This window comes from Anomaloglossus baeobatrachus, chromosome 12 (assembly GCF_048569485.1).
Source record: "Anomaloglossus baeobatrachus isolate aAnoBae1 chromosome 12, aAnoBae1.hap1, whole genome shotgun sequence".
Lineage (NCBI taxonomy): Eukaryota > Metazoa > Chordata > Amphibia > Anura > Aromobatidae > Anomaloglossus > Anomaloglossus baeobatrachus.
Window position 1 is genome coordinate 129,734,905 of NC_134364.1, and position 15,853 is coordinate 129,750,757.

General features: G+C 50.9%; 1 protein-coding gene across 3 annotated transcripts in view; it reads right to left on the bottom strand.

Moving 5' to 3' along the window:
- CGN (cingulin) overlaps positions 1 to 1,596 on the bottom strand; it is a 41,573-nt gene extending 39,977 nt beyond the window's left edge. For 2 of the 3 annotated variants that reach the window (XM_075330653.1, XM_075330649.1), the window contains exon 1: positions 1,524 to 1,596. The gene's annotated coding sequence lies outside the window, so the exon portion shown is untranslated. Of the gene's footprint in view, positions 1 to 1,513 lie in introns of all 3 variants that reach the window. The other variant, XM_075330650.1, reaches the window with a different exon arrangement.
- Positions 1,597 to 15,853: the final 14,257 nt, after the last annotated feature.

Below are 15,853 nucleotides of genomic sequence, written 5' to 3' on the forward strand. Positions count from 1 at the left end.
TGATCCCCTTTCCCCCTCCCCATCCCATCGATCTCTGTCCCTCCTCTCTCGGTTCCCCTGTTCTCTCTTCGCATCTCAGTTCCCCAGGTCCAAGTCAATCCTCTCTTGGTCCCCGTCCCCCTCTCCGGTCGCCGTCCCTCCAGTCCCCCTTCTCCAGCTCTCTCCAGTCCCCCCCTCACAGTCGCCATCCCACCATTCTCTGTCCCCCTCGTCCCGTCCCAGTTGGTTCACGTTCCTCCTCTCCTGGTGCCTGTGCCTCCAGTTCCCGTTCCTCCTCCCCCTTCTACAGGTCCCCGTCCCTCCTCTCCCGTTCTCCGTCCCTCCTCTCCCAGCCCGCTGTTTTCTGTCCCCTCTCTCCCCATCCCAGTTACAACAGTCCACGTCCCTCCTCTCCTGGGCCCCATCCCTCCGGTCCCTGTTACCCCCTCCCGATGACAGTCCATTCAGTCCCCCCTCTCCCAGTCCCCATCCCACTGTTCTCCCTCTCCTGGTCCCAACATTCTCCATCCCCCCTGTCGTGGTCCCCATCCCACCTCTCCCAGTCTCTCTGTTCTCCGTCCCCCCGCTCCCGGTCCCCGTCCCACTGTTCCCCCTCTCCTGGTCCCTTTCCCACCTCCCCCCTATCCTGGTCTCCGTCTCTTCTCTCCCCGTTCTCCCTCTCCCGATCCCCATCCCACTATTCTCCCTCTCCTTGTCCCCATCCCACCGTTGCCCCTTCTCCCGATCCCTATCCCTGTCCCACCTCTCGTGGACTCCCCGTGCCAGTTCCCCCTCTCCCTGTTTCCCGTCTCAGTCCCCATCCCACCGTTCTCCATCCCCCTCTCCCCATGCCATTTCTCCCTCTCTCGGTATTACCGTTGTCCGTCCCGCCTTTCCCCCTCTCCCGATCCCAACATTCTCCATCCCACAGTTCTCCCTCTCCCGGTCTCCCCGTCCTGCTTCTCCCCTTTCCCCCTCTCCCGATCCCACTTCCCCTAGTCTGCCCATTGTCCGTCCTGCCTCTCCCTGTCCCAGTTCCCCCTCTCCCGGTCCCCGTCCCAACTTTCTCCATTTCCCGGTTGCACCGTTCTCCGTCACCTCTCTCCTCGTCCCAGATGTTGCGATCCACGTCCCTCCTCTCCCGTCCCACAGTTCTCCATCTCCCGGTCTCCCCGTTATCCATCCCGCCTCTCCCCTTTCCCGGTCAACTTCCCAACATTCTCCATTCCCCCTCTTCCAGTCCGTCCCACCTCTCCCGGTCCCTGTCCCACCTCTCCCGGTCCCTGTCCCACCTCTCCCAGTCTGCCCATTGTCCATACCGCCTCTCCCTGTCCCAGTTCCCCTTCTCCCGGTCCCACCGTTCTCCATAACCCCTCTCCCCGTCCCAGTTCTCCCTCTCCCCGTCCTCCTCTCCGGTCCCCCCATTCACCTCTCTCCTTGTCCCAGATGTTGCGATCCACGTCCCTCCTCTCCCGGTCCCCGTCCCCCCTCTCCCGGTTCCCGCACCCCCTCTCCCGGTTCCCGCACCCCTCACCGTGTCTCACCTCCTCCGCTCCGTTTTCACCAACCTGACACTGAGCTGCACCTCCAGCCGCACAGCGCCCCTCCTGTAACCACGCCCCTCAATACACCGGTACCAATCACAACCCTCATTCTCTGTCCCTGCTGCCTTCCTTCTTTCCCATTGGTGGGAAGCAATAGAAGGCGGAGGCAGAAGGTGAGCTCACTCACAACCTGAGGCAGAGAGGCTTCGAGTCACGTGATGGGCGCCATGTTTCTGGTTGTCAGGCAACCATCGTTTGGCGACAGTCACCTGTCTGTGTCTCTGACCTGGCGCCGTACTCAGCAGCCGTTGTACCGTTCCTCTGTGGGAAGGAGAACATGTCTCCATGAGGGGCTGCTGGAAGATGTGGTCCTTGTGCTGGAGGTGCCAGTGTCCCCCTCATGTCCTGTGTCATCTCACTGGGTGGTGTACAGGGCTAGAGACGTAGGGTGGCAGCCACTCCTGCACATCACCACAAAGCCTTTACCTCCCTATGTCACAGGTTTCACTGCTACATCAGACACAACACATAGCTCTGCTACATCAGACACAACACATAGCTCTGCTACATCAGACACTACACATAGCTCTGCTACATCAGACACTACACATAGCTCTGCTACATCAGACACTACACATAGCTCTGCTACATCAGACACTACACATAGCTCTGCTACATCAGACACAACACATAGCTCTGCTACATCAGACACTACACATAGCTCCGCTACATCAGACACAACACATAGCTCCGCTACATCAGACACTACACATAGCTCTGCTACATCAGACACTACACATAGCTCTGCTACATCAGACACTACACATAGCTCTGCTACATCAGACACAACACATAGCTCTGCTACATCAGACACTACACATAGCTCTGCTACATCAGACACAACACATAGCTCTGCTACATCAAACACAACACAGCTCTGCTACATCAGACACAACACATAGCTCTGCTACATCAAACACAACACATAGCTCTGCTACATCAAACACAACACATAGCTCTGTTACATCAGACACAACACATAGCTCTGTTACATCAGACACAACACATAGCTCTGCTACATCAGACACAACACATAGCTCTGCTACATCAGACACAACACATAGCTCTGCTACATCAGACACAACACATAGCTCTGCTACATCAGACACTACACATAGCTCTGCTACATCAGACACTACACATAGCTCTGCTACATCAGACACAACACATAGCTCTGCTACATCAAACACAACACATAGCTCTGCTACATCAGACACAACACATAGCTCTGCTACATCAGACACAACACATAGCTCTGCTACATCAGACACTACACATAGCTCTGCTACATCAGACACAACACATAGCTCTGCTACATCAAACACAACACATAGCTCTGCTACATCAGACACAACACATAGCTCTGCTACATCAGACACAACACATAGCTCTGCTACATCAAACACAACACATAGCTCTGCTACATCAAACACAACACATAGCTCTGCTACATCAGACACAACACATAGCTCTGCTACATCAGACACAACACATAGCTCTGCTACATCAGACACAACACATAGCTCTGCTACATCAAACACAACACATAGCTCTGCTACATCAGACACAACACATAGCTCTGCTACGTCAGACACAACACATAGCTCTGCTACATCAGACACAACACATAGCTCTGCTACATCAAACACAACACATAGCTCTGCTACGTCAGACACAACACATAGCTCTGCTACATCAGACACAACACATAGCTCTGCTACATCAAACACAACACATAGCTCTGCTACATCAAACACAACACATAGCTCTGCTACATCAAACACAACACATAGCTCTGCTACATCAGACACAACACATAGCTCTGCTACATCAGACACAACACATAGCTCTGCTACATCAGACACTACACATAGCTCTGCTACATCAGACACAACACATAGCTCTGCTACATCAAACACAACACATAGCTCTGCTACATCAGACACAACACATAGCTCTGCTACATCAGACACAACACATAGCTCTGCTACATCAAACACAACACATAGCTCTGCTACATCAGACACAACACATAGCTCTGCTACATCAAACACAACACATAGCTCTGCTACATCAAACACAACACATAGCTCTGTTACATCAGACACAACACATAGCTCTGCTACATCAGACACAACACATAGCTCTGCTACATCAGACACAACACATAGCTCTGCTACATCAAACACAACACATAGCTCTGCTACATCAGACACAACACATAGCTCTGCTACGTCAGACACAACACATAGCTCTGCTACATCAGACACAACACATAGCTCTGCTACATCAAACACAACACATAGCTCTGCTACGTCAGACACAACACATAGCTCTGCTACATCAGACACAACACATAGCTCTGCTACATCAAACACAACACATAGCTCTGCTACATCAAACACAACACATAGCTCTGCTACATCAAACACAACACATAGCTCTGCTACATCAGACACAACACATAGCTCTGCTACATCAGACACAACACATAGCTCTGCTACATCAGACACAACACATAGCTCTGCTACATCAGACACAACGCATAGCTCTGCTACATCAGACACAACACATAGCTCTGCTACATCAGACACAACGCATAGCTCTGCTACATCAGACACAACGCATAGCTCTGCTACATCAGACACAACGCATAGCTCTGCTACATCAGACACAACACATAGCTCTGCTACATCAGACACAACGCATAGCTCTGCTACATCAGACACAATGCATAGCTCTAATACATCAGACACTACACATAGCTCTGCTACTTCAGACACAACACATAGCTCTGCTACATCAAACACAACACATAGCTCTGCTACATCAGACACTACACATAGCTCTGCTACATCAGACACTACACATAGCTCTGCTACATCAGACACAACACATAGCTCTGCTACATCAAACACAACACATAGCTCTGCTACATCAGACACAACACATAGCTCTGCTACATCAGACACAACACATAGCTCTGCTACATCAGACACAACACATAGCTCTGCTACATCAGACACAACACATAGCTCTGCTACATCAGACACTACACATAGCTCTGCTACATCAGACACAACACATAGCTCTGTTACATCAGACACTACACATAGCTCTGTTACATCAGACACTACACATAGCTCTGCTACATCAGACACTACACATAGCTCTGCTACATCAGACACAACACATAGCTCTGCTACATCAGACACAACACATAGCTCTGCTACATCAGACACAACACATAGCTCTGCTACATCAGACACTACACATAGCTCTGCTACATCAGACACAACACATAGCTCTGCTACATCAGACACAACACATAGCTCTGCTACATCAGACACAACACATAGCTCTGCTACATCAGACACAACACATAGCTCTGCTATATCAGACACAACACATAGCTCTGCTACATCAGACACAACACATAGCTCTGCTACATCAGACACAACACATAGCTCTGCTACATCAGACACTACACATAGCTCTGCTACATCAGACACAACACATAGCTCTGCTACATCAGACACAACACATAGCTCTGCTACATCAAACACAACACATAGCTCTGCTACATCAAACACAACACATAGCTCTGTTACATCAGACACAACACATAGCTCTGCTACATCAGACACAACACATAGCTCTGCTACATCAGACACAACACATAGCTCTGCTACATCAAACACAACACATAGCTCTGCTACGTCAGACACAACACATAGCTCTGCTACGTCAGACACAACACATAGCTCTGCTACATCAGACACAACACATAGCTCTGCTACATCAAACACAACACATAGCTCTGCTACGTCAGACACAACACATAGCTCTGCTACATCAGACACAACACATAGCTCTGCTACATCAAACACAACACATAGCTCTGCTACATCAAACACAACACATAGCTCTGCTACATCAGACACAACACATAGCTCTGCTACATCAGACACAACACATAGCTCTGCTACATCAGACACAACACATAGCTCTGCTACATCAGACACAACGCATAGCTCTGCTACATCAGACACAACACATAGCTCTGCTACATCAGACACAACGCATAGCTCTGCTACATCAGACACAACGCATAGCTCTGCTACATCAGACACAACGCATAGCTCTGCTACATCAGACACAACACATAGCTCTGCTACATCAGACACAACGCATAGCTCTGCTACATCAGACACAATGCATAGCTCTAATACATCAGACACTACACATAGCTCTGCTACTTCAGACACAACACATAGCTCTGCTACATCAAACACAACACATAGCTCTGCTACATCAGACACTACACATAGCTCTGCTACATCAGACACTACACATAGCTCTGCTACATCAGACACAACACATAGCTCTGCTACATCAAACACAACACATAGCTCTGCTACATCAGACACAACACATAGCTCTGCTACATCAGACACAACACATAGCTCTGCTACATCAGACACAACACATAGCTCTGCTACATCAGACACAACACATAGCTCTGCTACATCAGACACTACACATAGCTCTGCTACATCAGACACAACACATAGCTCTGTTACATCAGACACTACACATAGCTCTGCTACATCAGACACTACACATAGCTCTGCTACATCAGACACAACACATAGCTCTGCTACATCAGACACAACACATAGCTCTGCTACATCAGACACTACACATAGCTCTGCTACATCAGACACAACACATAGCTCTGCTACATCAGACACAACACATAGCTCTGCTACATCAGACACAACACATAGCTCTGCTACATCAGACACTACACATAGCTCTGCTACATCAGACACAACACATAGCTCTGCTACATCAGACAATGCATAGTTCTGCACAGCACATATGACACACAGCTCTGCTACATCAGACACTACGCATGGTTCTCCACAGCACACATGACACAGTCAGCTCTGCTACATCAGACACAAGAAAAACGGTCAGCGCTGTACAGCTGACACAACATAGCGTAGTTCTGCTACTCTTATACTGCTGTATACAGATAAGACCCTACGTATACCGGGAACACTCCACAAGACCCTCCAGATACCAGGAACACCCCACAAGAGCCTCCGCATGCCAGGAGCACCCCACAAGACCCTCCGCATGCCAGGAACACTCCACAAGACCCTCCGTATACCAGGAACACCCCACAAGACCCTCCGCATACCAGGAACACTCCACAAGACCCTCCGCATGCCAGGAACACCCCACAAGACCCTCCGCATGCCAGGAACACTCCACAAGAGCCTCCGTATACCAGGAACACCCCACAAGACCCTCCGTATACCAGGAACACCCCACAAGACCCTCCGTATACCAGGAACACCCTACAAGACCCTCCGCATACCAGGAACACTCCACAAGACCCTCCGCATGCCAGGAACACCCCACAAGACCCTCCGCATGCCAGGAACACTCCACAAGAGCCTCCGTATACCAGGAACACTCCACAAGACCCTCCGCATGCCAGGAACACTCCACAAGAGCCTCCGTATACCAGGAACACCCCACAAGACCCTACGTATACCAGGAACACCCCACAAGACCCTCCGTATACCAGGAACACCCCACAAGACCCTCCGCATACCAGGAACACTCCACAAGACCCTCCGCATGCCAGGAACACCCCACAAGACCCTCCGCATGCCAGGAACACTCCACAAGACCCTCCGTATACCAGGAACACCCCACAAGACCCTCCGCATACCAGGAACACTCCACAAGACCCTCCGCATACCAGGAACACTCCACAAGACCTGCTGTATACCGGGAACACCCCACAAGACCCTCCGTATACCGGGAACACCCCACAAGACCCTATGTATACCGTAAACATCCCACAAGACCTTTTGTGTACAGGGAACACCCCACAAGACCCTCCGTATACCGGGAACACCCCACAAGACCTGCTGTATACCGGGAACACCCCACAAGACCCTCCGTATACCGGGAACACCCCACAAGACCCTATGTATACCGGGAACACCCCACAAGACCCTATGTATACCGGGAACATCCCACAAGACTCTATATATACCGGGAACACCCCACAAGACCCTCCGCATACCAGGAACACCCCACAAGACCCTACGTATACCAGGAACACCCCACAAGACCCTACGTATACCAGGAACACCCCACAAGACCCTCCGCATACCAGGAACACTCCACAAGAGCCTCTGTATACCGGGAACACCCCACAAGACCCTACGTATACCAGGAACACCCCACAAGACCCTACGTATACCAGGAACACCCCACAAGACCCTACGTATACCAGGAACACTCCACAAGAGCCTCCGTATACCAGGAACACCCCACAAGACCCTACGTATACCAGGAACACCCCACAAGACCCTCCGCATGCCAGGAACACTCTACAAGAGCCTCCGTATACCAGGAACACCCCACAAGACCCTACGTATACCGGAAACATCCCACAAGACCTTTTGTGTACAGGGAGCACTCCACAAGACCTGCTGTATACCGGGAACACCCCACAAGACCCTATGTATACCGGGAACACCCCAGAAGACCCTATGTATACCGGGAACACCCCACAAGATCCTCTGTATACCGGGAACACCCCACAAGACCCTCCATATACCAGGAACATCCCATAAGACCCTATGTATACCGGGAACACCCCAGAAGACCCTCCGCATGCCAGGAACACCCCACAAGACCCTCCGCATGCCAGGAACACTCCACAAGAGCCTCCGTATACCAGGAACACCCCACAAGACCCTATGTATACAAACATCCCACAAGACCTTTTGTGTACAGGGAACACCCCACAAGACCCTCCGTATACCAGGAACACCCCACAAGACCTGCTGTATACCGGGAACATCCCACAAGACCCTCCGTATACCGGGAACACCCCACAAGACCCTATGTATACCGGGAACACCCCACAAGACCCTATGTATACCGGGAACATCCCACAAGACTCTATATATACCGGGAACACCCCACAAGACCCTCCGCATACCAGGAACACCCCACAAGACCCTACGTATACCAGGAACACCCCACAAGACCCTACGTATACCAGGAACACCCCACAAGACCCTCCGCATACCAGGAACACTCCACAAGAGCCTCTGTATACCGGGAACACCCCACAAGACCCTACGTATACCAGGAACACCCCACAAGACCCTACGTATACCAGGAACACTCCACAAGAGCCTCCGTATACCAGGAACACCCCACAAGACCCTACGTATACCAGGAACACCCCACAAGACCCTACGTATACCATGAACACCCCACAAGACCCTCCGCATGCCAGGAACACTCCACAAGAGCCTCCGTATACCAGGAACACCCCACAAGACCCTACGTATACCGGAAACATCCCACAAGACCTTTTGTGTACAGGGAACACTCCACAAGACCTGCTGTATACTGGGAACACCCCACAAGACCCTATGTATACCGGGAACACCCCAGAAGACCCTATGTATACCGGGAACACCCCACAAGATCCTCTGTATACTGGGAACACCCCACAAGACCCTCCATATACCAGGAACATCCCATAAGACTCTATATATACCGGGAACACCCCACAAGACCCTCCGCATACCAGGAACACCCCACAAGACCCTACGTATACCAGGAACACCCCACAAGACCCTACGTATACCAGGAACACCCCACAAGACCCTCCGCATACCAGGAACACTCCACAAGAGCCTCTGTATACCGGGAACACCCCACAAGACCCTATGTATACCGGGAACACCCCAGAAGACCCTATGTATACCGGGAACACCCCACAAGATCCTCTGTATACCGGGAACACCCCACAAGACCCTCCATATACCAGGAACATCCCATAAGACCCTATGTATACCGGGAACACCCCAGAAGACCCTCCGCATGCCAGGAACACCCCACAAGACCCTCCGCATGCCAGGAACACTCCACAAGAGCCTCCGTATACCAGGAACACCCCACAAGACCCTACGTATACCGGAAACATCCCACAAGACCTTTTGTGTACAGGGAACACCCCACAAGACCCTCCGTATACCAGGAACACCCCACAAGACCTGCTGTATACCGGGAACACCCCACAAGACCCTCCGTATACCGGGAACACCCCACAAGACCCTATGTATACCGGGAACACCCCACAAGACCCTATGTATACCGGGAACATCCCACAAGACTCTATATATACCGGGAACACCCCACAAGACCCTCCGCATACCAGGAACACCCCACAAGACCCTACGTATACCAGGAACACCCCACAAGACCCTACGTATACCAGGAACACCCCACAAGACCCTCCGCATGCCAGGAACACTCCACAAGAGCCTCTGTATACCGGGAACACCCCAGAAGACCCTACGTATACCAGGAACACCCCACAAGACCCTACGTATACCAGGAACACTCCACAAGAGCCTCTGTATACCAGGAACACCCCACAAGACCCTACGTATACCAGGAACACCCCACAAGACCCTACGTATACCAGGAACACCCCACAAGACCCTCCGCATGCCAGGAACACTCCACAAGAGCCTCTGTATACCGGGAACACCCCAGAAGACCCTACGTATACCAGGAACACCCCACAAGACCCTACGTATACCAGGAACACTCCACAAGAGCCTCTGTATACCAGGAACACCCCACAAGACCCTACGTATACCAGGAACACCCCACAAGACCCTACGTATACCAGGAACACCCCACAAGACCCTCCGCATGCCAGGAACACTCCACAAGAGCCTCCGTATACCAGGAACACCCCACAAGACCCTACGTATACCGGAAACATCCCACAAGACCTTTTGTGTACAGGGAACACTCCACAAGACCTGCTGTATACTGGGAACACCCCACAAGACCCTATGTATACCGGGAACACCCCAGAAGACCCTATGTATACCTGGAACACCCCACAAGATCCTCTGTATACCGGGAACACCCCACAAGACCCTCCATATACCAGGAACATCCCATAAGACTCTATATATACCGGGAACACCCCACAAGACCCTCCGCATACCAGGAACACTCCACAAGACCCTACGTATACCAGGAACACCCCACAAGACCCTCCGCATACCAGGAACACCCCACAAGACCCTACGTATACCAGGAACACCCCACAAGACCCTCCGCATACCAGGAACACTCCACAAGAGCCTCTGTATACCGGGAACACCCCACAAGACCCTATGTATACCGGGAACACCCCACAAGATCCTCTGTATACCGGGAACACACCACAAGACCCTCCATATACCAGGAACATCCCATAAGACCCTATGTATACCGGGAACACCCCAGAAGACCCTCCGCATGCCAGGAACACCCCACAAGACCCTCCGCATGCCAGGAACACTCCACAAGAGCCTCCGTATACCAGGAACACCCCACAAGACCCTACGTATACCGGAAACATCCCACAAGACCTTTTGTGTACAGGGAACACCCCACAAGACCCTCCGTATACCAGGAACACCCCACAAGACCTGCTGTATACCGGGAACACCCCACAAGACCCTCCGTATACCGGGAACACCCCACAAGACCCTATGTATACCGGGAACACCCCACAAGACTCTATGTATACCGGGAACATCCCACAAGACTCTATGTATACCGGGAACATCCCACAAGACTCTATGTATACCGGGAACACCCCACAAGACCCTCCGCATACCAGGAACACCCCACAAGACCCTACGTATACCAGGAACACCCCACAAGACCCTACGTATACCAGGAACACCCCACAAGACCCTCCGCATACCAGGAACACTCCACAAGAACCTCTGTATACCGGGAACACCCCACAAGACCCTACGTATACCAGGAACACCCCACAAGACCCTACGTATACCAGGAACACTCCACAAGAGCCTCCGTATACCAGGAACACCCCACAAGACCCTACGTATACCAGGAACACCCCACAAGACCCTACGTATACCAGGAACACCCCACAAGACCCTACGTATACCAGGAACACCCCACAAGACCCTCCGCATGCCAGGAACACTCCACAAGAGCCTCCGTATACCAGGAACACCCCACAAGACCCTACGTATACCGGAAACATCCCACAAGACCTTTTGTATACAGGGAACACTCCACAAGACCTGCTGTATACTGGGAACACCGCACAAGACCCTATGTATACCGGGAACACCCCAGAAGACCCTATGTATACCGGGAACACCCCACAAGATCCTCTGTATACCGGGAACACCCCACAAGACCCTCCATATACCAGGAACATCCCATAAGACTCTATATATACCGGGAACACCCCACAAGACCCTCCGCATACCAGGAACACCCCACAAGACCCTACGTATACCAGGAACACCCCACAAGACCCTACGTATACCAGGAACACCCCACAAGACCCTCCGCATACCAGGAACACTCCACAAGAGCCTCTGTATACCTGGAACACCCCACAAGACCCTATGTATACCAGGAACACCCCACAAGACCCTACGTATACCGGAAACACCCCACAAGACCCTACGTATACCAGGAACACCCCACAAGACCCTACGTATACCGGAAACATCCCACAAGACCTTTTGTGTACAGGGAACACCCCACAAGACCCTACATATATCGGGAACACCCCACAAGATCCTACGTATACCAGGAACACCCCACAAGACCCTACGTAAATCGGGAACACCCCACAAGACCCTACGTATATCGGGAACACACCACAAGACCCTACGTATACCGGGAACATCCCACAAGACCTTTTGTGTACAGGTAACACCCCACAATACCCTATGTATACGGGGAACACCCCACAGGACCCTATGTATACGGGAACACCCCACAAGACCCTCCATTTACCAGGAACACCCCACAAGACCCTATATATACCGGGAACACCCCACAAGACCCTAGGTATACCAGGAACACCCCACAAGACCCTACGTATACCAGGAACACCCCACAAGACCCTACATATACCAGGAACACCCCACAAGACCCTACGTATACCGGGAGCATCCCACAAGACCTTTTGTGTACAGGGAACACCCCACAAGACCCTATGTATACCGGGAACACCCCACAAGACCCTATGTATACCAGGAACACCCCACAAGACCCTATATATACCGGGAACACCCCACAAGACCCTCCGTATACCGGGAACACCCCACAAGACCCTACGTATACCGGGAACACCCTACAAGACCCTATGTATACCGGGAACACCCCATAAGACCCTCTGCATACCGGGAACACCCCAGAAGACCCTTCGCATACCAGAAACACTCCACAAGAGCCTCTGTATACCTGGAACACCCCACAAGACCTGCTGTATACCGGGAAAATCCCACAAGACCCTATGTATACCGGGAACACCCCACAAGACCCTACATATACCGGGAACACCCCTCAAGACCCTACGTATACCGGGAACACACCACAAGACCCTACGTATACCGGAAACACTCCAAAATACCCTCTGTATACCAGGAACACCCCACAAGACCCTCCGTATACCGGGAACATCCTATAAGACCTTTCGTGTACAGAGAAGACTCCCAAAACACATGTCATATACCGAGAACACCAGACAAAAGCCGCCTTTTAACGGGTATGCATCAGATCACTGCTTACTTGTAACCTGCCCTCTCTGCCACCATCTACCTCATTGAGTTAAATTGAGAAAATGGAAGATGTGTTTAAAAAAGTCACAGAGGAAAAGGGGAGCATCCGCAGTCATGAAATGCTACACCAATCAAAACCAAGCGACACTACTCTGTCCTCCTCCTCCTGGACCTGTCCTCTGCCTTTAACACAGTAGACCACTCCCTTCTATTACAAATTCTCTCATCTCTGGGCATCACAGACCTGGCTCTATCTTGGATCATCTCATACTTATCCAACCGAACTTTCAACATCTCCCATTCTCACACCACTTCCTCATCTCGCCCCCTATCTGTCGGGGTCCCGCAAGGCTCAGTTCTTGGACCCCTGCTGTTCTCCATTTACACCTTCGGCCTGGGACAGCTCATAGAGTCCCACGGCTTTCAGTATCATCTCTATGCCGATGATACGCAGATCTACCGCTCTGGACCTGACATTACCTCCCTACTATCCAGAATCCCACAATGTCTGTCTGCAATTTCATCCTTTTTCTCTGCTCGATTCCTAAAACTGAACATGGACAAAACAGAATTCATTGTCTTTCCTCCTCCTCACTCAACCCCCCCACCTGACATATCCATCAATGTCAATGGCTGCTCACTCTCCCCAGTGCCACGCGCTCGCTGCTTGGGAGTAATCCTAGACTCTGATCTCTCTTTCAAGCCACACATCCAAGCCCTTTTCACCTCATGCCACCTCCAACTCAAAAATATTTCCCGGATCCGTACATTCCTTTCCCAAGAAGCTGCAAAAACCCTAGTGCATGCCCTTATTATCTCCCGCCTGGATTATTGCAACCTCCTGCTCTGTGGCCTCCCTTGTAACACTCTTGCACCCCTACAATCTATTCTAAACTATGCTGCCCGGCTAATCCACCTGTCCCTCCGCTACTCCCTGACCTCTCCTCTCTGCCAATCCCTTCACTGGCTTCCCATCGCCCAACGACTCCAGTTCAAAATACTAACCATGACATACAAAGCCATCCACAACCTGTCTCCTCCCTACATCTGTGACCTAGTCTCCCGGTACTTACCTGCACACAACCTCAGATCCTCACAAGATCTCCTTCTCTACTCCCCTCTCATCTCTTCTTCCCATAATCGCATCCAAGATTTCTCCCGTGCATCCCCCATACTTTGGAATGCTCTGCCACAACACATTCAGACAAGAAAGCTGTGGAAAAAAAGCGCATATAGGGTCTTACCCCAGTATATAAGGGGTGGGAGGAGGGTGAAACTACTCACCAGATTCCGTTGTGAAAGTCACAACAACTGTAGTCGCATGTAGAATCTGATCAAAGGCTGCAGCCACCCAAAAAGGCAGATAACAGAGAGCATGAGAGAGGGGTGTTAGATACTGCGCCAAAAGATCACTGGAACAGATGTTTGGATTAATGTATCTTTATTTCATCCAGGTCTACGCGTTTCAGGAGCCACTACCTACTGTATCCTCACCTATCCCCTGTAGACTGTGAGCCCTCGTGGGCAGGGACCTCTCCTCCTGTAGATTGTGAGCCCTCGTGGGCAGAGTCCTCTCTCCTCCTGTACCTGTCTGTGCCTTGTATTGTTTATGATTATTGTACTTGTCCCTATTATGTACACCCCTTTCACATGTAAAGCGCCATGGAATTGATGGCGCTATAATAATAAATAATAATAATCTGATTGGACGATTGCTTTTTTAATCATTGTGAACCTCATACTGGAAACCAATGCTGACAAGGTATCCACAGCCGCCATCATCCGTTGCTGTCACCACCTGACGGGTGATATCCGGTATATGGTTGCGCAGTGCGTGTGTAACCGCTGTCTGCTCGGCTAAACTTAATATCCTGCTGGATGTTCCCTGATTGTGTTTGTGGGGTGAAATGGCGCAGCCTGGCAATCTGGACATAAAACGTTATCTACAGCGCACACTATAACATAATGACCGCCATAAAATCATTCCAAGAGTCAAAATCCAGAAGTCAGAGCGGGAAATATCATATCTGCTTCACCACATACAGAGCAGTGTTCTTTAAATATCATTTTATATCTGTCAGGAGGTAGAGGAGCGATGCTCTGCAGATTATAAGTGACATAATTCTGCTCCTGTGGATCTAGGCTGACAGCGCTGTGGCTTGCCCACGTCATGCCTCATCATCCAGTAATCATGTAACGATCCCCTATAAACATAACGACCTGTCAGGAAGGATTCGGAAGTCAGTAATCTTGGGGTAATGGCTGCATTGTCTCATCAGCTCTGTATAATTATAATTTCCATACAATAGGAAACATATGATGCCATTAATCATTCCCTATAACAATAAAACAATAGTTCTGTATTCCAGCACCTCATCCGTACAGGACGAAAGACTCTAGATAATCCTGATGAACTTCAGTAGCTGCATCGCAGCTTGTTTAGGAGCAGCTGAAGATTGTACAGGAACAGCCGCAGTGTGTACAGGGGCAGCCGAAGAGTGGACAGGGGCAGCCGTAATGTGGTACTGCCAAAGAGTGTACAGGAACTGCCGCAGTGTGTACAGGGGCAGCCGAAGAGTGTAAAGAAGCAGCCACAAT